The following is a 22,853-nucleotide window of genomic DNA, read 5'->3' as shown; positions in this document are numbered from 1 at the left end:
ATCTAGACAGGCCTTGCTGGGACGGTTGGTTTCTCTTCAGTGGTGGTTGGCTTCAGGAACATGTTACTTTGTTTCGTTCTTATTTCATTTAAGTACTGTAAAACAGCCAAACGGTCTATGATATCAAAGGGTTTTTGGTCTACCACTGAAGTCTGGTAATCGAGATCCGATACTAGCATTCCGGTCCCAAAAAGAACTTCATAAGGAGTGATACCCCCTACAGAACTTCTTGGCAGAATGTTAATACTACCTTGGAAACTTATTAGATGTTTGACGCACCCGTCGCCCGAGCCTAATACCCTAGCTGTTATAGATTGCTTTATGTCCCGTTTTTTTCTCTCCACTACAGAATTTCCCTCAGGATGCAATGGACTAGGCCCAATTTGGCCATGGCCTCCTTGTAAGCTTGAGAGCTAAACTCAGGACCCTGGCCAGAATATAGCGTGCCGACTGCGTGTGTGCCGATAAAGACTCGCAAATCTTTTATAACAGTTCATGCATCAGCTGAGCGCTGAGGCCACATCCAAATGAATCTTGTCTTAATATATGTGGGACCGCAATTGTTTATAAGGACGTCTGCGTGTAGAAAGTCTAATGCTGTCTAACAATGGTGTCTGTACTGGGCTGGCTATGCTATAGTCAGGTATGGTGGCGTTCTGTGCTGCGATCTCTATTGCAGTCTATGAAGTTAACGACAAACATATGAATGTGACCATCCATTCCTGGCCACCAGTATGTCTCTTTAACAGTTAATATTGTCTTAGAGATCCCTTGATGTACCAGACCCTCTCCCAAATGTTCTTTGTGTTTCAAAGCTACTCTACGTTTCCTGTTTGGAATTACTCTATCCTCCACTCCAGGGATTCGAGCAAAAGGAACGGAGTTTGCATCAATTATATATGAGTATTTGAGTGGAAACTTATTAGGTAACGCTGCACCGCTGCCTTTGCTTGAAGCATTGACAACTATCATTATTTTGCTGTCTATTTTAGTTTTTGAACGAGTGATTGCAGATACGGAAGCCGTTTACACAGCTGCCTTTGCGGCTTCATCAGCTAATGAATTCCCTGCACTGTGAACATCATCACATTGATGACTCAGTGTATGTATCACGTGAGTGTTTTGTAGTCCTTGTCGTAACTGAACTACTTGTTTCCAAAGCATTTTATGCTTGATTGTGCCACCTTTGCTTCTTTGTAACCATTTTGAATCCAGTTTTGCAAATTTTCATTGTATGATTGAACCCAATAATACGAATCGCACACTATGAGTATTTTCAAGTGCCATCTTGTAGGCTTGTTGTTCAGCTCACTGAGCTGTACAATCTCCTAGAGATTGAGTTTTAGTGACCATTGGTTGGAATTTGCCATCGCGCCAGTGACCATTAACGATCTTGCACGCCGCACTATAGGTTTGTTTACCCCCCGTAGCGGGTTGAGCCAATCCGTCAGTATAAATTATACATTCAAACTGCTCTAGAGGCAGAATTTCAGTAGGAAGAGGACATTCTTGTTCGTATTGTAGAAATGCTTGTGTCTTCAAATATGGGTCAAAAACGTATTCCACGTCTGTTGCAACAAGAGAATTAACCCATTGTATCCATCTTGGATGCAAAGCTTTAGCATTTGGAATGCTCACTTTTGTCACTGCCTCAAAGGCAGGTACAGGTGTAACGACTATAATGCGCTGTCTCTTTTGCTACTGCAGTTTGAACCGCTGGCAGAATTTTTTCTGTTGAAGTGAATTTCATTTCTGCTTGTGTGTACACATGTAATATGTAAGCTATTGGTACATTTTCACCTTCGTTAAAAGTTAAGTTTGTGAATCCGCATTGTCCTGGAAAGATTCGGATCACTAAGTTGCGTATGTTTACGCATGTTTGCAAATGTTTAGTTGCTAACATATCTGTTTCCAACAAATGCAACATTTCTGTGTGTTTTTGTGTCCAATTAACTGTTTTGAAATCAGGTTTGATTAGTTCGTAGAGAATATGTTCTTCCGAAATTTAGAAAACCTAGAATCAACTGTAAGTTTTTCAGCGCTTTTGGAGGTTGGAGCAGCACACATTTCTCTAGAAAGTTTGCTGCCAGGCTTTTTCTTTCACTTGAAAGTTCATATCCTAGAAAGAGGACGTTTAAATTGGCAATTCTATATTTTTTTAATTGAATTTGTACCCTTTTGAAGGCGAATCCCAATATAATTGTATTCACCCTGTTCAAGTGCCTATCCAAGTCATCATCTGTTAGATAAATGTCATCGACATATGACAATGCTTCATCATCATAAGTTTGTAGTAACTCTGTTACCCTTGCTGAGAATAACCCAGGACTATTATTGAATCCCTGTGGGAGACGACAGAAGTGACCCTATTTCGCCATAATTGAGAAAGTGGTCATATACCTACTTTCTGGTGCAATGTTTTGACAGAAGAAACCGTTAGAAGTATCTAATGTGGTTTTATATTTTTTACTCACAATGTTATTCATTAATGCTGCACTATGCGCATTTTGTACTGCAAAAGTTTTGCAAAAAGATTTTGATTGTCTGTAGTCTAAAACTAGACAATATGTAATGTCTGGTTTGGAGACAGGAAACAAAGTATTGTTTTATGGACGAGGTGCATGTTTCAATCACCCCTTGGTATTCAAGTTAATCTAATATCTCCCTGACCTGTTTTTTAGCTTCTTGCTCAATTGGGTACTGCCTATGTGCAGTTTGTTGATTTTTTTAATCGATTTTATGGTGAGGAGAATCCTCATCCCATCCTACATGATTTTTATATTATACAGGAGCCTGGGCTACTGTCCATTTCCTTGCATAGGTATATTTTAAATGAATTGGAATGTGGTTGGAGAAGGCTGGCATAATGATTTATTCGCCATGTGGGCACTCCCTGACAAATTCTGGTGGCCAAACATGTTCAGCAAGAGGAATGTCATAACCCTTAGAAAGTCGCTCCCAAAAGACTGCTCTCACTTTTCTTTGTTTGTCTCCCTCCATGCGGAGTGTTACTTCATATAACTTATGTGGAGAACTAACCCTTGTATCTGCAGTTTCAACTTGAATAAATTCATTCAAGTCCACTGACTCCAGATGACCCTTCAAGTTCTTGCGAGCTATGGTGACTTCTGCTGCACTGTCCAACATTGTCTGAGCCCATTCCCCGTTCTTGAGGTTTGTCTTCAAGATCCTTAGCATGTCTGATTTTTAGACCTGCTACCTTCTTTTTGGTGACTTGAGTTTTCTTGTTTTTCTGAACGTGTCAATCGTCTTTGGACTTCTTCCTTTTGTTCTGACCGTCCTCTTCTTTCGGATTTCTGTAACAAAGTCTGAAAGGTATGAGAGGAATGTGTATCAGTATCTTGATATCTATCAGGTTTTCTAAAATTATCCTTATTCCTGAGGTTATACCTCCTTTCAGAGGGCTCATTTTGAGGAGACCTACCTCTGGATTGAGAATGCTTCTCTTCAGAAATTTGTTTAGTGTTTTCCCACTTCTTTTTAGAAGGAGTAGAGTGTTTTTAGTAAAGACCTTTTCAGGACTTTCAGACAGTTTGGGTTTTACTTGTTTCCCTCCCAGACTATCCTTGCCTAATTTTTCATAAGATTTTTCAATTATTCTGGCCAGTTCTTGTGGTTGCTCAGTTACATAAAATTCCCTTAACTTTTGGTGGATCGCCACGGGTGCTGCTTCACTTTTAATATTAGTTAATAATATTGTTGAGACCTGTTTAAAATCTTTCAGTAATTTCATACCTGGATTTAAAGCAGGCTCTGCCACGTATTCATTTTGAATCTGTTTCAGGACATCTGGTATTACCGCCATAGACGGAACACCGTGTGTTTTAGTGTAGATTGCAGCAAAAACTGTTCCCCAAGTGTCACAGTCCTTCAGATGTGGTGTGTTTCCCATTGGTAAACAGAGTGTTAAAATTCTGTGTTTCCCATGAGTAGTACAATTCGGAAATACTGCTTTGATTGACGTAATGTTTTGAGCTATCCAGAATGGAATTTGTTCCCATTTTGCGGGTAATTTAGTAACAACTGAATGTAAAGTCTGTGGTGTGATTTTATTTGTATTCCCCTGCTGAGGGATATGTTGTGGATTCATTATTAATATGTGTATGTTGTAATTTTCAGTGACCCCTGACGAAGAGCCAAGACGGCTTGAAATGCATTGGGATTGAATAAAACTGCTTCTTTAAGAACCAGGCTTCAGTTCGTGTTTTTGAAAAAGGTTCGGAAGGACCATCTCTAACATAGGAAACTTGGGAAATTGCCTATATTTCTAACTTGTGGATTGTGACTAAGTACAGAGTTTAAATGGACAAACAAGATGGAAAAGTTTGATGAGAAAGAAGGAAAAATCAAGAAAAAGGAATATAAATGAAGAAATGATAGATAGCCAGAACGGCATTTTGCAGTGCCAGAGGTTTGGGACACCTAGTTGTCCCATTTTTTGATGTTGTTTAGTTTAAGTACGTGATGGTTGGGCTGAGCACGTTTCCCTCTGTGCACGCACAGTTTTAACAGTTAAAGTGAATTCGACGAACCTTTCGAGAACTATGGTAAACAAGCGGTGTGCAACCCATCCCCAATTGATGTTTTGTACAACTTAGCCCTGGGGTTTGCACCCACCAACAATCGGTAGAATAAGAAATAAATCAATGTTTCTGTATATTATACTCCACACGTGAGACGGAACAGCTGTGTTCTCAAAGCAGGTTTCGGCGCAGAGAAATAGAACTTTACTGAAGATGCAACAATGTTGAACTCTGATATTCACACCGAGCAAAATATGCTCCGAGTAATTTTGCATGTTTTTTATTAATAATGTAAATACTTTGCACTAATTATAAGCACCGCGTTATGCTGTAGCCGGGTATAATGCACTATGGGAGTTAGAGTGTCAAACAGCACAATAGAGTGATAGATGAAGGTCAGGTGATTACTACGAAATTAGCACGGGACTGAAACGGGATAAAGGGGTGGAACTAAGGTTCAAAAACAGGTTAATAGCAGTTCTCGGAATCACATCCTAGCGGGATGGTGTTATCGTAGAAAGGAGGAATGTAAAGCAGGTACGCTAAAGACATTGATCTAAAGAGGGAAATGCAAGTATAATGTAAACACGGGCAGGATGGGTTCTGTTTAAAAGACAGCAGGGAGGTTTGAGAAACGTAGTAAAACACGCTGGGGAATGTAAAGTAAATACTTATCGGGAGCGACATGCAACTGAAGTTTTCAACTGATTAGTTAAATCAAATGTAAAGAATGTTGTTGAATATTACGAAACAAGGAGATGTAACATTAAAATATGTGTATGTTGTAATTTTCAGTGACCCCTGACGAAGAGCCAAGACGGCTTGAAATGCATTGGGATTGAATAAAACTGCTTCTTTAAGAACCAGGCTTCAGTTCGTGTTTTTGAAAAAGGTTCGGAAGGACCATCTCTAACATAGGAAACTTGGGAAATTGCCTATATTTCTAACTTGTGGATTGTGACTAAGTACAGAGTTTAAATGGACAAACAAGATGGAAAAGTTTGATGAGAAAGAAGGAAAAATCAAGAAAACGGAATATAAATGAAGAAATGATAGATAGCCAGAACGGCATTTTGCAGTGCCAGAGGTTTGGGACACCTAGTTGTCCCATTTTTTGATGTTGTTTAGTTTAAGTACGTGATGGTTGGGCTGAGCACGTTTCCCTCTGTGCACGCACAGTTTTAACAGTTAAAGTGAATTCGACGAACCTTTCGAGAACTATGGTAAACAAGCGGTGTGCAACCCATCCCCAATTGATGTTGTGGATTCATTATTGCCATGACCAGCACGTTGGTACAATCACGAATGTAGGCTGGCAAGAACCTCCTTGGGTGATGCTATTAAAAACAAAAATCTAGAAGCAATTAGATCTGCTAGGAAGCATTACAAACAGTGTATAGTAACAGCGAAAAAAGATTGGGATGAGGCACACTGGAATAACCTAAAAAATGCAAGTGACCGTAAGGACTCCAGGTTATTTTGGCATATAGTTAAATGGGGACATGATAGGATAGAAGAAGCATGCACTAATAATGTCCCCCAGGATGCTTGGGTTAAGTTTTTTAGTGAGCAGTATGTCTCTAGAGAACAGGCAGTGGATAGAAGGTGCACGCATGGTTCACCAACTGGGGATGACATCTTCACTAAGAGCGAAATACTCGCGGCCCTAAAAACTGTTCGAAGTGGGCGGGCTCCTGGTATTGACGGGGTGCCGGCTGATGTTTTCTTGAATGACACTGATAGATGGTGCAGATACATCTATCTGTTGATAAATTTGATTACCAGGGGGGCTGATATCCCAGCGACCTGGAGGGGCGCTGTAATCATCCCAATATACAAAAAAGGAGATCGGGCTCAGCCCGGTAACTACCGCCCCATTAGTTTAATAGATACCATTCAGAAAATAGTGGGCCGAGTAGTTGTCAATAGGTTGCTCGATTGGGCTGAGGAACAAAATATTTTATCCCCCTTTCAGGCTGGATTTCGCAGGGCAACCAGCACCATGGATCAAGTCTTCCGTTTCCAACTAATACAGTGGAAGACCGTGGTGCTAGGCGGAGGCAGCCTGTATGCAGCATTTGTTGATTTGCGGGCTGCCTTTGACCTGGTACCGAGGGCGAAACTGTGGGAAGTGCTTGAGACACTAGGGGTCCCAGGGGATCTGTTGATTTTAATTATGCGACTGCATGAGGGCAACTATGCCAAAATAAGATGGGGAGGATATGGGAACAACACTGCAGAATTTCCTGTTGAGCGCGGGGTTCGGCAGGGTTGTTCAATGGCTCCTACTTTGTTTACCCTCTTTGTTAATGGCGTCGTTTCCCGCATGCAATCTCGGGCTGTGGATGCCCCTTCTCTCGCTGGGGAGAAAGTCCCCATTTTAATGTTCGCCGACGACACCTTAATTTTATCAAAAACCCCCAGTTGCTTGCAAAAAGCATTGGCAATATTTGACGGGTTCTGCACTGACCACGGACTTGAGGTGAATGCGACCAAGACAAAACTCATGGCTTTTAACCCACATAGAAATTTTAAATCGAACATTACCATGAGTGGCCGCATTCTTGAAGTTGTAAAATCCTTCACTTATCTGGGGATTTTGATCTCCAATGATAATAAGTGGCAGCAACACCTTAATATTGCTACATTAAGGCATAAGCAGCTATCTGGCACTATAATTAAGGAGTATAGGAAGTCAAAGACTAAACCTATTAAACCACCTCTGATAATATACGAGGCAAAAGCAATTGGTTCTGCCTTGTATGGTGCGGAGATATGGGGGTATGAAAACCTCCACGAACTCCAACTATCTGAAAATAAATTTCTGAGGTCGTTGACGGGCACTCCACAGAGTAGCCCACTATTGCCCCTGCGTTACGAATTAGGTAGAAGAGAGCTTACGGAAAAGGCCAAACTGCGCCCGATTTTATTCTGGCGCAGGCTTTGGACTACACCAGAACTCTCTCATTACGCGGAAGGGTTTTCTGATGTCATCAAAGCCGATCACTATAATAAAATTAGGTGGTTTAAAACACTAAAGACTGTACTGTTTAATTTAGGACTTCATGCCTTATGGACAGATCCTGCTGGGGCTCTATTTCCCTCCAAGACTGTTCTAAAAGACATATTCTGGGAACACGTAGCTAATAGTAGCTTACTCAACACCAACAGTGGGACCATGACCACTGGCTACCTAGAAGCTAAAACGTTCCCCATTTATGAAAAGTACTGGGATTACATAACGAAACCCCTGGACAGGAAACTGTTATTTCAAATGAGGGTAGGTTCGCTCCCCCTCTGTAATCTAACAGCTAAATGGAAACCAGGGGGGGTAGCATTATGTCCAGCCTGTGGGGTAGGAAATGAAACCCTAGGTCATTTTCTGTTTTGCTGCCCAGTATACTCTGCCCCAAGGCAAGCCTGGTTGGCTCCTATGTGTAGGAATTTAGGTACAAAAAGTAGTATGGTGGCATTGCGTATAATAAAATCTACTACTGAAGAATGGATCAATATTGCAATTGCAAAGTACATGGGATGGGCGTGGGTTTTAAGGATGAGACTGCTGGCAAACTAATTATTGCCATTAAGTCGACCAGAGACTGCTAGACATTTGTCTATTCTCTGTAATAGCTTGGCGAATAGTCAGAGATTGCTAAACTAATGTTTATTCTCTGTAAAAAAAAAATTTTTTAATTGACCAGAAACTGCTACACACTTGTCTATTTTCTGTTTATGTAATGTGTCATCGGCTTGAACATCGATTTTTACTGTAATGAAATCTTTTTTAATATGATCTCCTGGGGATATTTACATTGCTATTATGAATTTTACCCCTCTGGTCTCTATTTGTTGACGGTAATGATTTCTGCACCTGTATATATGATGTGTCATTGTTTTTTTTTAAATTCTTAAAATATGTATGTGCTTGTTCGTTTGATTATGTAAATTTAATTGATTTTTTAATTGTATGTTTGTTTGTCTTGCTTTTATGAGTAATACTCGAATAAAGCACTTTTTGAATTGAATTGAATTGATTATTGCAGGTTGGATTGTAAGAGTCCGCATGACATATTGAACCAATTGTCTATAGATTTTTATTAGATCTTTCAGTTGAGCTGTTAGTGCCACATCTGTCATTTCATTGATTTCAGGATGTGGTGTATAGCTGGCTAAGACCGGCCATGTTGCTCCTGGTCTACCTAGTAGATTGAGCCTGGTAATGTGATTTATATGTTTTAGGGTGCCTTTAAACCAGAGCGCCTACTCCTGGTAAGTTAGTGGAATTGTAATATCCTCGAAAGGAATGTATTCCTCCGGTGGTTCATCTTCTTTGTAGAAGTGAAACACATGTGTTCTTGGATATGCTTCAGGGAAGACTATCCACGAGTAGAATACCTCTGTCTGGTGATATTCATGTGCCTCTATCACAAAAACCGCCCTACCACCTCTTGTTGATAGGCCATGTTTTATACGTTTTATAGTGATGGCTTTCCTTAAATTTTTGAGGAATGACTACAGCATTCTCATCGGTTTCTTGGACACCTGTGATGTTAAAAGCATCGGCTGGATCAGCTGCAGCTCCACCGGTTTCGATGTTGGTATCCCCGTTTAGGGACATTTTGTTTAATGAAAATTGCAGAGCAAGTTTCAAGGGAACAAAGATAAGGTGCACAATATTTTGGAACACTGTATCCTTCTACGTTGAACAAACCAAAAAGCTAATATATAGTATTTTTTGTCCTACTCAGCTATGGGGGATATTATCCTTTTATCCACTCCAGATGTCGATTGAAGTATTACAGAAAAAGGGGTCTCTGAGAAAAGCATGACTGAGTTACTTTAGTATCTAGCATTAAATGAGTGCCTTACCAAACGTTGGGTGCCATGTAGTGTAGTTCCTATATTCCCAATAGGCTCTGCACATTGGAATAATATATCCTATAGATATGACGTAGGACTTAGGTCAGTAGGTCTCTATCGAATATACTAAACTTAATTGTGAGTGCCAGCTAGCTCAGAGGTCACTAGAAACTTTCTCGAATACACAAGAAGGGATTCGTTTTTGATAACTGCATACACATGACAACTTTGTTTCCCTAGGACTGGAAAATATCTTCAGAGTCGGGGAAACAAAAGATAAGTATTTCACTCAGTCAATCGTGCATGCTTTGTTTCTACAGGGGGGCACAGAAATAGAGAGACAGGTGTTTCAATAAAAGGGTTTATTGAACAGTCTTCTTTCTCATGCAAGAGAGGTGAACTGCTACAATCGTTAGACAGAATGCAAAGGATAATGCGTACATCGAGTATAGTATTATAAAATAATACTCTAATAGCCTTGTATGGTTTCTAAGCCATATAATAATACATACACAAGTAACATAGGCTAAAATACTCACCTTGTGCTTCTAAAATACGCCTACCCCAATGTACCTAACCTAGGTCTAGTACGAGGGAAGAAGTAAGTATTGTTTAGCATAAGTTTTAGTTCTGCGAAGAATTGCCAAATGTTTCTCCAAGTTCTAATCAGCTCCATACCTTAGAATGAAGGAGGTTGGTATCTCCGTCTCGGGACTCGATTTCCCAACACCCCACAATGGGGAGTCAGAAACACTGAAGCTGGATTTCTCGGCAGAGGAGGGCAGCTTCCTAATCAGTGCGTCAGCTTGGAAAGTCGGCTTCCTTCACCACTTGTAATGTAATCTAAATATGCTTTTATATTTTGCATCTATCACTCAAGGGAGCATGTTGGCGCTGGAAGAAAAACAGAGTTGATGGTAACAAAAAAAATCTGGTCAACTGCTCTTATCAGCGAGGCGGGGCACTCAAATTAAGGCTTTGCACAGTGTATCAGGAGAACTATAAATCCAGGTCTTGAGCATTTTCCTGAAAACTGATTCGGAAGCAATTTGGCGAAGGTGGAGGGGAAGTTGATTCCAAGCCTTAGATCCTATAACTGCCAAAGATTTCCCTCCCTTTGCGATCAGTCTAAAGGTAGGAATGGTCAGCAGATATGCTTTGGAGGATCTTAAGTTACGAGATGGAAAGTACTGCATGAAGCACTTTTGGAGATATTTAGGATCTCGTGAGTGGAATGCCCTAAAGGTGATAATTAGGACCTTAAACAACACACACTTATGAATTGGCAGCCAGTGTAGGACATTCAATGCAGCTAAGGCAGAGGATTTCCTGGGCCACCTCAACACCAGCCGTGCGGCTGCATGCTGGACCATCTGCAACTTATGCATGACTACTTTGTTGCTTCCTGCATAAAGGCTGTTGCAGTAGTCCAGCCGAGATTTTATAAGACCCACCGCCACCATTTGTCTGGCTGAGAGTGGTAACAGGTCAAATAATTTTCTCAGACCTTTTATGATGTTAAAGCAGGTGCCTACCACTGCCAGAGCTTGCTGTTTAAATGACAGAGTGGTGTCAAACTTGATTCCTAAATTCCTGGCAGCATTAATTGTATTAGGGGGCGCAATGGCATCTTCAGACCACCACCGTTTAGGAATGAAGAGATTTTGGCCAAAAGGCAGAATTTCAGTTTTTTCCGAGTTGCACCTCAGATGGTTGTTGCTCCTCCATTCAAAGGTGGCTGAAAGGCATTTTTTAAGATTTTCCTCTGAATCCGTCATATCATTGTCCAAGACCAGAATAAGCTGTGTATCGTCCGCATAAGAGATTGTATTAATCTTAAAGGATGATATTAACTTAATCAAGGGGGCCATATATACATTAAAAAGGGTCGGGCTCAGGCTAGAACCCTGAGGGACCCTTGACGTGAGTGCTTTTTCTTCGGTGCTGAACTGCCCTAGAGTGATCACTTGGCACCTGTTTTGTAGAAAGTTCTTGATCCACACCAATACCTTTCCCGCTATGCCAGATGTTGCTAGACGGCCTATAAGGATGGCATGTGAGACCGTATCAAAGGCCGCAGACAGGTCTAATAGTACCAGAACTGCCTTCTTGCCCTGATCCATAGCAGTACGTAAGGTTTCTGCGGTGAACAGGAGGGCGGATTCTGTGGAGTGTGTGGCTCTAAAACCCGATTGATTGGCGTGCCAGACATTGCTGTCCTCTAAAAAAGTAGTAAGTTGCCTGTTCACAAATATTTCAGTCAGCTTACACAGGGCAGGTTGAAGCGAAATAGGTCGTAGATTGCAAAGGAATATGGGATCTGCCAATTGCTTCTTCTGGAGTGGCTTTACTGCCGCGAGTTTCCATTCTATAGGAATCTTAGCTGTACAGAGTGAGGAGTTTATAATATTGTTAATGATGGGATTAACAGTGTCAACGATAGCTTGTAATAGAATGGGGGTGAACGTAGCGAGCTGCGTCGGGCAAGTAGGTTGTCTAACTGCACCGAACCACCGTACTTTGCTATAGCAAGTGAAGGTATATTTATACCTTGAAGGTGTTTAGGAATGCCAGCTATAACATAGAGTTGGGCATATGAATGTCATGAATGAACCCCTAGGGAATAGTTGCTCATTGTAAAGTAACTGTGTTATTGGAGAAATTAATATTCAATCATGGGGAAGTCCCTAATGGCTTAAGCTGGTTTTCCAAGAAATCGTTGTGACGTTTGGTGAACGGATGGAAGTAGCCATGCCTGTATTTGGGTAGCATGGGCTATGCCTAAATAAGGGCTTGATTTCTATGCCTATGTAAGGGCAACGCCAATTGTAACTATATAAAGGCATGAATCAGAAAAATTCATTCAAAATCTAAAACGCCATACAACAGGAGAATTTTGAAAATCGTAATAGGTATAATAAACTGCAAATTTATGGCCTTGCTGAGGGTCTTGAGGGCACGGATCCTCTCTCCTTTTTTCAATCCTTTATTCCAAATCTCCTGGGTCTTCCCGAGACTCCAAAATTGAATATTCAAAAGCTCATCGCTTGGGGCAAAACCCAAGATCATCATCTTCCTCAGCCAAACCAAGAGGCGTTATCTTATATTTTTGGAATACACAGATTTGCTTAAAATTCTACATAGCTGCCAGACTTAAAGGAATATTCTCATGGCAGGGATACAATCTGTTGTTCGCTCAGGATTATGCTAAGGCAACATCAGAATGACAGAAGAAATATTTGGACATGAGACTTGCTCTTCGAAACATGATTGCTAGATATAGTCTGTTCCATCCTTGTCTTATGAAAGTAATTTATAACAACAAAGCCACTGCCTATGAGGATCCAGCTCACTTGCAACAGTACTTTGATACCTGCAGAGAAGAGAACATGAGATTCAGCGTTCATTGAAGTTTTGATTGCTTTTCTTGTAGTCTCTTACTCTGCATTTCATGCATTTCATTCGTAGTGATGTTTTGCTCTTATTGTCATTTGCTGTATCTCCTATAATCAGTTCTTTCTCTTTTCAATGTCAGGTGCAGTTTATTGTGGCCCTCTGCTATTTGATCCCCTTTTCCAGCCTGGATGATGTCTCCCTTCCTCATCTTTGTCTTGGGGCTTCCCACTTGATTGTACGGTCTTTCTTATGTGGTTCCACCACCCCCATGTTCATTATATTTTCGTGGTATGTCTTTTTGTTTTTGTTTTCCTATTTTTCTTTTTTTTGTATTGTTTTTTTTCCATTGTATTTCCATTCTTTTTTTCCTTATTTGCTTTGTCTTTTCCTCTCTTTTGTCTTCACTTCTTTTCACACAGATTCTACAATTTAATTCTCATAAATGTCTTCCCCTCTATTTTATTCACTGGCCTTCTTCTTTTCTTTTCATTATTACTCATTTTTTGTTTTTCTATGATATTCTTTCCTACTTCGTATCTCTTCTGTGCATAATGCTTTTCTTCTTGAGTTCTTCGTATTGGAAGCTTTATTTATGATGCATTATTGTATTTTACTATTTGCAATTCATATTGTTTTCTTAAACGTTTTGTTTGTATAAATGTCGTTAAAAGTTATATCCTGGAAAGTTAAAAGTTTGGGCTCCCATATAAAACATTAATGGGTTTTATTGCATATTGCTGGATTCAAAGGTGATATAGTTTTATTACATACGTAACAAGTAAAGAAATTACCAAGCTTCAACGCCAATGGGTGGGTCACATTTATGCACCACCGGGTTCAGGCAAGCATAATGGTGTAGCTATCCTTTGCAATAGACATTTATATTTTCAATTTATACATCAGAATGCTGATTCTGAAGGTAGATGGGTTTCAGTTTTGTTACTAGTTAATAAAATTCCTCTAACTATTTTTAATTTATATTCACCTACCACTCCAGTTAATCTCTGTTGGGCTCATATTTTATCTAAATTAATGTAATATATTGATGATTATTTAATATTGGGTGGAGATTGTAATATGATTATGGATCCCTTCATAGATAGATGCTCCAAATCTAAATGTATCCCCTCTTCCAAGCACACTCAATTTACGTCTACTATAACTCAAAGATCCCTTGTTGATTCTTGGAGACTATGGGCCAGATGTAGGTAGGAAACATTTACCGATTCTTATTTACCGAATTTTACCGATTCGGTAAATAAGAATCGGTAAATAAGAAGGGGGGAGATGTAGGAACATCCAGATGTTCCTTTTACCGAATCGGTAAAAATCGGTATTTACCGATTTGGTAAATACCGACCGGTAATGCCCATTCATTCCTATGGGCTTTGAAGCCCATAGGAATGAATGGGCATTACCGGTCGGTATTTACCGAATCGGAAAATACCGATTTTGACAAGGGTGCAGGGGGTGTCACTTTGACACCCTCTAGCACCCCCAAAAAAGGTTCGGGGGCCATGTGGCAGGCATACCTGCCCTAAGGGCAGGTCTGCCTGTCATATGGCACAGGTGTGCATGCACACATGTGCATGCACACCTGAATCGGTATTTTACCATCAAATTGAATTTGATGGTAAAATACCGAATTTGTAGGGCTTGTGGGACTCAGAAGAGTTCCACCTACATCTCAATTTTACCGATTCTGTAAAAATACCGGTCGGTAAATTTACCGACCGGTATATTTACCGATTCGGTAAAATTACCGAATTGGCCTGTTTCCTTCCCCCTACATGTCAAAAGCCAAATACCGGTCGGTAACGGCCGAATTCGGCCGTTACCGACTGGTATTTGGCTACCTACATCTGGCCCATAGTCACCCCACTCTCCAAAAATATAGGTTCTTTTCACCAGTTCACTCCTCACGATCCCGTATCGATTATTTATTCATTTTTCGAAAACCCTTACTCAACATATTTCCCATTCAGACATAGGATCTATATTAATCTCTGACCATGCTCCTGTATCCTTGGATTTAATATTGCTCCCCCCATTGAAGGAAGTAGGAGATGGAGATTTAATAATGCCCTTCTATTAGACCCTAAATTTACACCTGCTTTTCAGAAATTCGCAGACACTTTCTTTTTAGACACTTACAAAGCTGCTTCTAGGGATTTCATTATTTTATTTGTAGCGCAAAAGAGGATAGTATCCGCAAAAATCATATGTTCGCTTGATTTACGTATTAAGCAATTAGAGCATTCTTATTACTCCACCAAAACCCCTTCTGACTTGAGTGAACTTATTAAAGCCAAATTTACTTTTAATAAACTCTCCACTGAATTTGCTAACTTAGATTTACTTAAATCTAGTGCTAAATATTATAGCACACAAAATATGGCTGGTAATCTTCTTGCCAATTATCTCAAGATCACAAAAGAACGCAACAAAATGTAATCTATTTTAACTGCAGCTACTACTACAGTCCATAAAAATGAAGATATTCTTTTAGATTTTTCAAATTTTTATCAACAGCTTTATACTCCTGAAGTTCCCTCTCAGCAGTCTAATATTACTCGATACCTATCCTCTGTTCCTCCACCTTTATCTCTTCATATATATGTTACTTCTTTGGAAATCTATATTCAAACTACTGATATTCTTAATGCTATTCAAGCTATTAAAAAATGGAAAGTTCCTGGCCCAGAAGGCTTTACCTTTGAATTCTATTCACACTTTTCCCCGACTCCTTCTCCCCAAATTACCTCACGTATTTGCATATTTTATTCCTAACCAAAAGTCGGAAGGATCTTTTCTGGAAGCGTTGATTTGTTTACCCCCAAAAGATAACAAAGACCACGCACTCTGTAAGAATTACAGGCCCATTTCCTTAATTAATTTAGATTATAAAATATTTGCAAAAATCCTTGCCCATCGTCTAGACTCTTTCCTGCCTCAGTTAATTGGAAATGAACAATGTGGTTTCTTTAAAGGACGTCTTTTATCAGATAATACTAGATTGTTTTTTAATTTCTTAAGTAAATCTAAATCGTTCAACAAATTGTTAGCAGCAATCTCATTAGCTGCTGAAAAAGATTTTGATAGGGTCAGTTGGTCCTTCATTTTCTAAACCCTTGTTTGGTTTGGTTTTGGCCCAAAATTCAATAATTATGACTCTTTACTCTATTTCTCTCCCAGGTCCTTTATTCTAGCTAATAGTCTTGTATCCCCTTCTTTTCCTTTTCATTGAGGAGTGCGGCAAGGCTGCCTATTATCTCCACTTTTATTTATCCTTTCCCCGAGCCTTTTTTAATAGAAATTGGGTTGATCACAAACATCACTGGTTTCTCTTATGGAGTTAACCAGTTAAAGCTCTCAGTATACACGGATTACATTTTATTATTTATTTATTTAATTATTGATTTCAAACCCCACAATCCTCCTTACCGGCATTCTTATCAGATGTAATTGACTTTGCTTTTGTTTGAGGTTATAAGCTCAATGCTGATAAATGTGAGATCCTCTCACTGAACAAGCTCTGTTTTCATGCTAACTTCTTATCTTCTTCTTTTCATTGGAACCCAGTTAAAATAAAATATCTTGGAATTTGATTTATTTCCTCAATTAAAGATACTATTGCTTTAAACCTATAAGAGCTACACACATCTTTAATCACTTCTACTTCACATTGGCATCCCTTATTTTTATCCTGGTGGGGTAGACTAGATTCTATAAAAAATGATGCTTGTTCCAGTGATACTGTTCTATCTATCCAATATTCCCATTAATACTCCTAAGTATTTCTATATATAGCATTCTTTCATATTTTTTATGGCATAACAAACCACCTAGGATGTCTTTCTGTAAACTTAAAAGGCCTAAGCACATGGGTGGTGCTGATTTTCCAGATTTTTATTCTTACCAAACCTCATTTTTTCCGCAAAAATCCTCCTTTTTATTGTCTGAGAATGGAACAGATTCTAATCTTTACCCATTGTGGGTAGACATTGAAAGAGCCTTTTTTCATCCTTTTCCCTTCCAAGAATATATTTTTCTTTCTCATGTACCCTTATCATTATCCCTCGCTATCCTTCAAAATGCTTGAACAAAATTCCAGCTACTTTTCTCATCTGTTCTAGATGAAAGTACACAATTTTAAAATTCATCAATTAACATATTAAACTTCACAATAAGTATATTTTCTGGAAAGAGTGATTATTCTATGGTTTTCAAGATGGTAGTTGTATACCCTTCTCAGTATTGCAATCGCATTTTCCCTTCCCTCTTTATATCATTCTAAATATATATCTTTAACAGCAGTTGCCCAGGCTTCTTACAATTCTTTAATTTCCTCTCATGCTCCTACCCCCTCAACTCCTAATATTGTATGTATTGTATTGTATTGGAGGTTTTGTAGCGCGCTCAATTACTCAAGAGTATCCTGGCACGTGCATTTCCACATCATTTTTAAGTAACTCTCCTTTGGCTTCTCTAATATACAAAAAGTTAATGGATTCCTATTTCTCATGATAAATCTGATGTGGAGTTTAGTTGGGAATCTGATTTGGGTGAATTCTTCCCTATTCCAATGTGGAATAAAATCTGGACTAAAATAATAAAATCTTCTAGAGCAGCTAACGCTACTCAAACTTTTTATTTATAATAGATTCCTAATCACGCCAGGTAAACTGCATAAGATTGACCCTAGCATCTCCTCTACCTGTTGGTCATGTAACACTCCACTAGCAGACCTTAAGCACATCCTTTTTGACTGCCCAGCAATTCATACTTTCTGGACCCAAGTCTGGCGGCACATTAATACCATTTGTCATTCCCATATTCCTTTTTCTATTGTACATATTTTTCTAGGTAGCATCTCTGAAATGTGGTCCTCTTCTTCTGCAAATTTTCATATTATTGACCTACTCATAGCTGTTGCATTTCAACAGATCACTGAGTCATGGAAAGATGCCTCTATGATATCTTTTCAAGCATGGTGGTAACCCGTTTGCTATTATCATATATTAGATAGGGCCTATGTACACCCAACCTTGCTTGCTATTAAAAGAGAGATACTTTGGATGCCCGTTACCGAGTTCTTAAATGTTTCAGCTAAAAAGCTATCAGCACATAACGCTAGCATTGAAGAAGTACCCAAGCCCTCTTGATTTTACATTTACTACTGTTTTAATTAAAGTTTACCTTATAGTTTTAGAATGTTTCAATATAAGTAGGAACTTTTATGCATAACTGTTGTTTTTTCGCATATAATGCCTAATATGGATCTTCTTCCCCTCCCCCTTCTTTTCTTTCTTTCTATACCCCTGTCTTTTCTTTCTTTACCTCCCGCACCCTTTCCCAATTATTTTCGCTGTATCATTCTATGCATATGTATGATTCTTTGTATATTGCATTATGTCCTATTTTCGTAACAAATAAACTTCCTTTACACTAAAAGACCTTATTATAAGTTTGGTGGTCCAATCGCCAAAGGACCGCATCCGCTAGGAGACTGTTACACCTTTGGCCGTCTGACCGCCATATTCCAAGTTTGCTGAAGGGCCAGCGGTGCGACTGCGGTGGTCTTGTGACAGTGTGCAATGTATTTCAATATATATTGATGCCTGTGCGTACATTCCAACTTCATATGTGCCAGATGCACACATATGCATGATATATGCTGAAAAATACCACCTATCCATTGCCAGATATGTGGGCAGTTCATGTAATGGGCATATGGTACCAAAGCACTTACCTGTATTTCGGTGCAGACGGGGTTGTATTTCTCGGGGTGAAGAGGTTCCTGTGTAGGGCAGACCTGGAGAAAGGGATCCACTTCCAAATCTGCCTGGAAGAACTGTAAAGAGGTGAGCATCCCACATCCTTTTTTTCTGCCGACCCTTAAATGGCATTCCTACAGCTGCAGTCAGCTCATGGGAAACACAAACTCATAATACAGATGGTGGTGTTGTGCCTCTGTATGCCCAAAGGAGGCTACCTACCCAAAACTGTGACTCTGGCAGTAGGAGGTGTGCTTGTGGTGCGACGGTCCAGCATTGGTCTCTGCACAGGAAACAGCTGATAGCTTATCAATGTCGGACTGACACCACCGGGACAGTGGTCCACGGCCCACCAAACCCATAATAAGACCCTAAGTCTAAAGCCAAGCAGGGCTACTGGCTGGGTGAGAAGCCCTTAGTTCTAATGTTTTACCTGTCTTACTCATATCCAGAAGGCTTCTGTCTGGAGATCACACCCAGCTTTAATAGATCAATCATGAAAATATCAACTTAGAGTTTTGTCAGAAAGTGTACATTTTTGCATCTTAAGTGCTTGTAGTAATATAAAGAGGTTCCAATTGTGAGCAAGCACAAAGTCCTCTTCGGACAAATGTTGCTAAATGCAGATATTCAGCAGAAACTGAATAGAATTAAAATCAAGCCGCTCCTGCAATAAAACTTGAAAAGTGTGATGTGTGATTTCTACGCACACCAATTTCATCACAATAGCAAAATTAGACAAAGTGGATTGCTGTGGCTCTCTTTAAGAATAGGTCCTTTTCATTTTTAGTCAGCAATTAGCCTTTTCCAATGAAGCAGTTGTTGAGCTATTGCAGGTCCAATTTAACTTTATTAAGGTTTCTCTTGGACTCTCAACCCTCATTCTCAAAGCATTAATCCAGGCATTTTTGCTGCATTTTTCTTATTTCATAGTCATTAGACATGTTTGATTGTCCTTATTAAATACATTTTTAGGAGAATTAGAGCAGGCAAAAAAAGTGATTTGAAGACAATGCAATTTCACTTACGTATTTAGGAAGCAAAGCTTTCAGGCTGTACCAATCTAATCTTAAAACATGAACAATTATGCTCAGGGTGCTTCTTGTTCTTAACTCTGAAGCTGGGGAGGTAGGGCAGTGAGGGCAGCTCACAAATGTGCATGGGAAGCGCTCATGTATACATGATCAATGCCATGGTTTTAGTCTGATTTTTATTGTGATTGATGTGTGGGTGTATGTTGATGTTGGTATGTTTTATTGCTTTGTGTTTTTTTGTCATGGTTTCAGTGTATTTTATTTTGCCAGTGTGGTGTAAGATGTTGTGCAATCTTTTAGTTGTGCTTTTCATATTGTTTTGTGTGGCATTGTGATTTTGTTATGCAGTGTGGTGCTGGTGTTTTCTTTCGTCTCACCTGCACAGCAGTATCTCTGCTTAAATATTGACAAATATTCTAGTAGCATATTACGACTCCACAAATCTGTTTCCATAAAACGGTGGTAAAAAGTGTTTTCACAAAGTACTGACCTATTTACCACCAGCAACATGTAATAGTGTTAACCCAAAAAAGTTTTGCAATCCGGTCCAGGGTGTCTAATACATGGAAAACTTTATTTTAATGGCTAAGGGATCATGGTCACCTTCAATACCGTCAGTTAGGCACTTATCAGTAACATAGTACAGCTATGAATCTTAATTGAAAATACTATATTCCACTTTCCTTTCACACAGGGGCCAAATAGCACTAACATTGTTATCCACTTCATTGTGTCATGAAAGAGGTGTCTTCATAAATAGATACCTCAACTCTCGCTAAGCAACTGTGTCTGGATTAACCCATTCCATTTAATCAACAGATTATAAAGAAACATTCAAAGAAAATTATCCCAGAGTGTGAAATGCCAGTCATCATCTCCACAGTATATGATTAAATGTATCTATATATGTATATCTATGTAGCCCCCAGCTACGCAAATTTATTCGAGGGCTGGTGGGAGGAGCAGGTAGCCTGGGCCCCTGGGAATAAAGAATGGTCAGAAAGAATTGTATCGTGGTACCGAAACATTGTTGACCTGTTTCTGGTCTGGAATGGAAGTATGGAAGAGGCTGAAGAATATATACGGGTACTCAATAACAACAACTATAATCTAAGATTCACCGGCCAGATTAGCTTGGTGGCAGCAAGCTATCTGGATCTGACTGTAGAGACATATAATGGTAAGATCAAGATATCTCTCTACAGGAAACCAACGGCTGGAAATAGTACACTACATGCGTCTAGCAGCCATCCCCACAATTTAATTGATAGCATACCCTACGGGGAATTTCTTAGATTAAGACGTAATTGCTCAATGGTGGATGACTACGCGAAGGAAGTTAAGGGGAGTGTCGATAGGTTCTTAGCAAGGGAATACAAGGCAGAACTTCTCGAAAATACACTCCAGAGGGTGAAACAACTGCCGAGGGAGAGCCTTTTTGAGAGGAAACCTAAAAAGAACTTTGGTGAAGGGAAATTTAGACTGATAACTACCTTTTCCCGTGACTCAAATTGGTTCAGAATGATCATGAAAAAACACTGGTATGTTCTGAAAACAGATGGCATTATAGCATCTGATGTACCACGTGCTCCCTTAATTACATTCAGAAAAGCCAGGTCTCTTCGAGACCAACTGGTACATAGTCATCTAGGACCAGTGGTAAAAAGAACAGGGACATTTCAGGAGGCAAGGGGATTTTTTTCTTGCGGGAAATGCAAAGCCTGTGCGCATAGCAGAAGAATGTTAACATACGAAGTTAAGGGATGCAAGGGAGGTAGAAGGATCAACAAGTTTATGTTTTGTCATAACACCTTTGCTGTATACTGCCTAAGATGTCCCTGCAATCAGAACTATGTGGGGAGTACCATTAATCCTGTGAAATTAAGGATTCTCGAGCACATGCAGGCAATACTGAAAAAAGATTTCACTTACCCGGTGGCTCGATATTTCGCTATCAAACACAAGAGTGATAGAAATCTCCTCCAGTACTTTTGTTTAGATAATGTACCAGAAAATCAGAGAGGGGGAGACAGGGTACAAAAACGTAGACGGCTTGAATCCCGCTATATAGTAGATTTACAAACTAAAGCCCCGGGGGAACTTAATAGCGGGGAGGAGCTAGCAGTAAATTTGGGGACCTAAACTGCACTAAGAGAGAAAATAAGAAAGGGATACATTTTGGAACAAGATAAACTGGAATTGAGTATTGCATATGGACTAATTGAAACTGTGTCTTCACTTGTAAATAACAGGGTGTTCTGGGTAACAGTGGGGTTTATTTATTATTTTTGTAAAATGAATTTAGTGAATTAGATCAAATATTATATGAACATGGACTTACAGATGTATCAATATGGTGGTTAAATGTAATGAATTTCTATGTGGGGGAAGAGGTAACCAAGCGGGGTTGCCAAGGCCGATCCACGGCAAGATAATTTAACATATGACAATAGTGTCAATGTTTTAGTAATATACTTGGACGCGTCACAATTGCGCAGTTAAATGTTTAAATGTGCTTGGGAAGCTCAGTGATAACGTTCTACTTTGTATCTACAAGATGGCGCCCACGATTTTACAAGGTGCGCAATGTCCCTCATTTGTTTTAGTTAACCACGACTGACTTTAAAATGGTGCCGCCAAACTTGCTATGGTTTGACACAGAAGAAGGGAGCTTTCCAGAAACGCGTCTGTCTTTGGCAATAAACCCGCTGTGTGAAAGTTTCCCGTGAGTGCTGTATTTCTTTTCTGAGGATTTTGGAGAGATTACTGAGCATGTATTGAATTCGCGGGACGCCACCGCGTCACAGCACCCGCCAACGAAGTGCCTCGCGATTTGGCATACTTTGGAGCTGGGATCTATCTATTTATCTGTATCCATATATGAATATCTCTCTCTCTCTATATATATATACTCTAAAAAAAATCAAAATTACTGAAAAAAACATACGTTTAATGAACATTATAATTCCAAATTAGCATTTAAAAAACCTTTGAAATTTATTGAAAAAAACCATAGGTTTCAGGGACGTTATAGTTAGTGGACATTTCTCTGGTACAAAACCATAGAAATTCCACAGTTGTTGTTAGTTCACCTAAATATAATTTGCGTCCCCGAAATATAATTTGCGCCCCCGAAATGCACTGCAAATTACATCATTCATGACATGGCCAGCGACATCACTGATGACATCTCAAATTACGGTACAAAAGGGGGTGGTGATGAACGGAGCATCCGAATCAAT

This window comes from Lissotriton helveticus, chromosome 1_1 (genome assembly GCF_964261635.1).
Source record: "Lissotriton helveticus chromosome 1_1, aLisHel1.1, whole genome shotgun sequence".
In the NCBI taxonomy this organism is placed as follows: domain Eukaryota; kingdom Metazoa; phylum Chordata; class Amphibia; order Caudata; family Salamandridae; genus Lissotriton; species Lissotriton helveticus.
The sequence above is the reverse complement of the archived record's forward strand: the minus strand, read 5'-3'. Positions refer to the sequence as shown.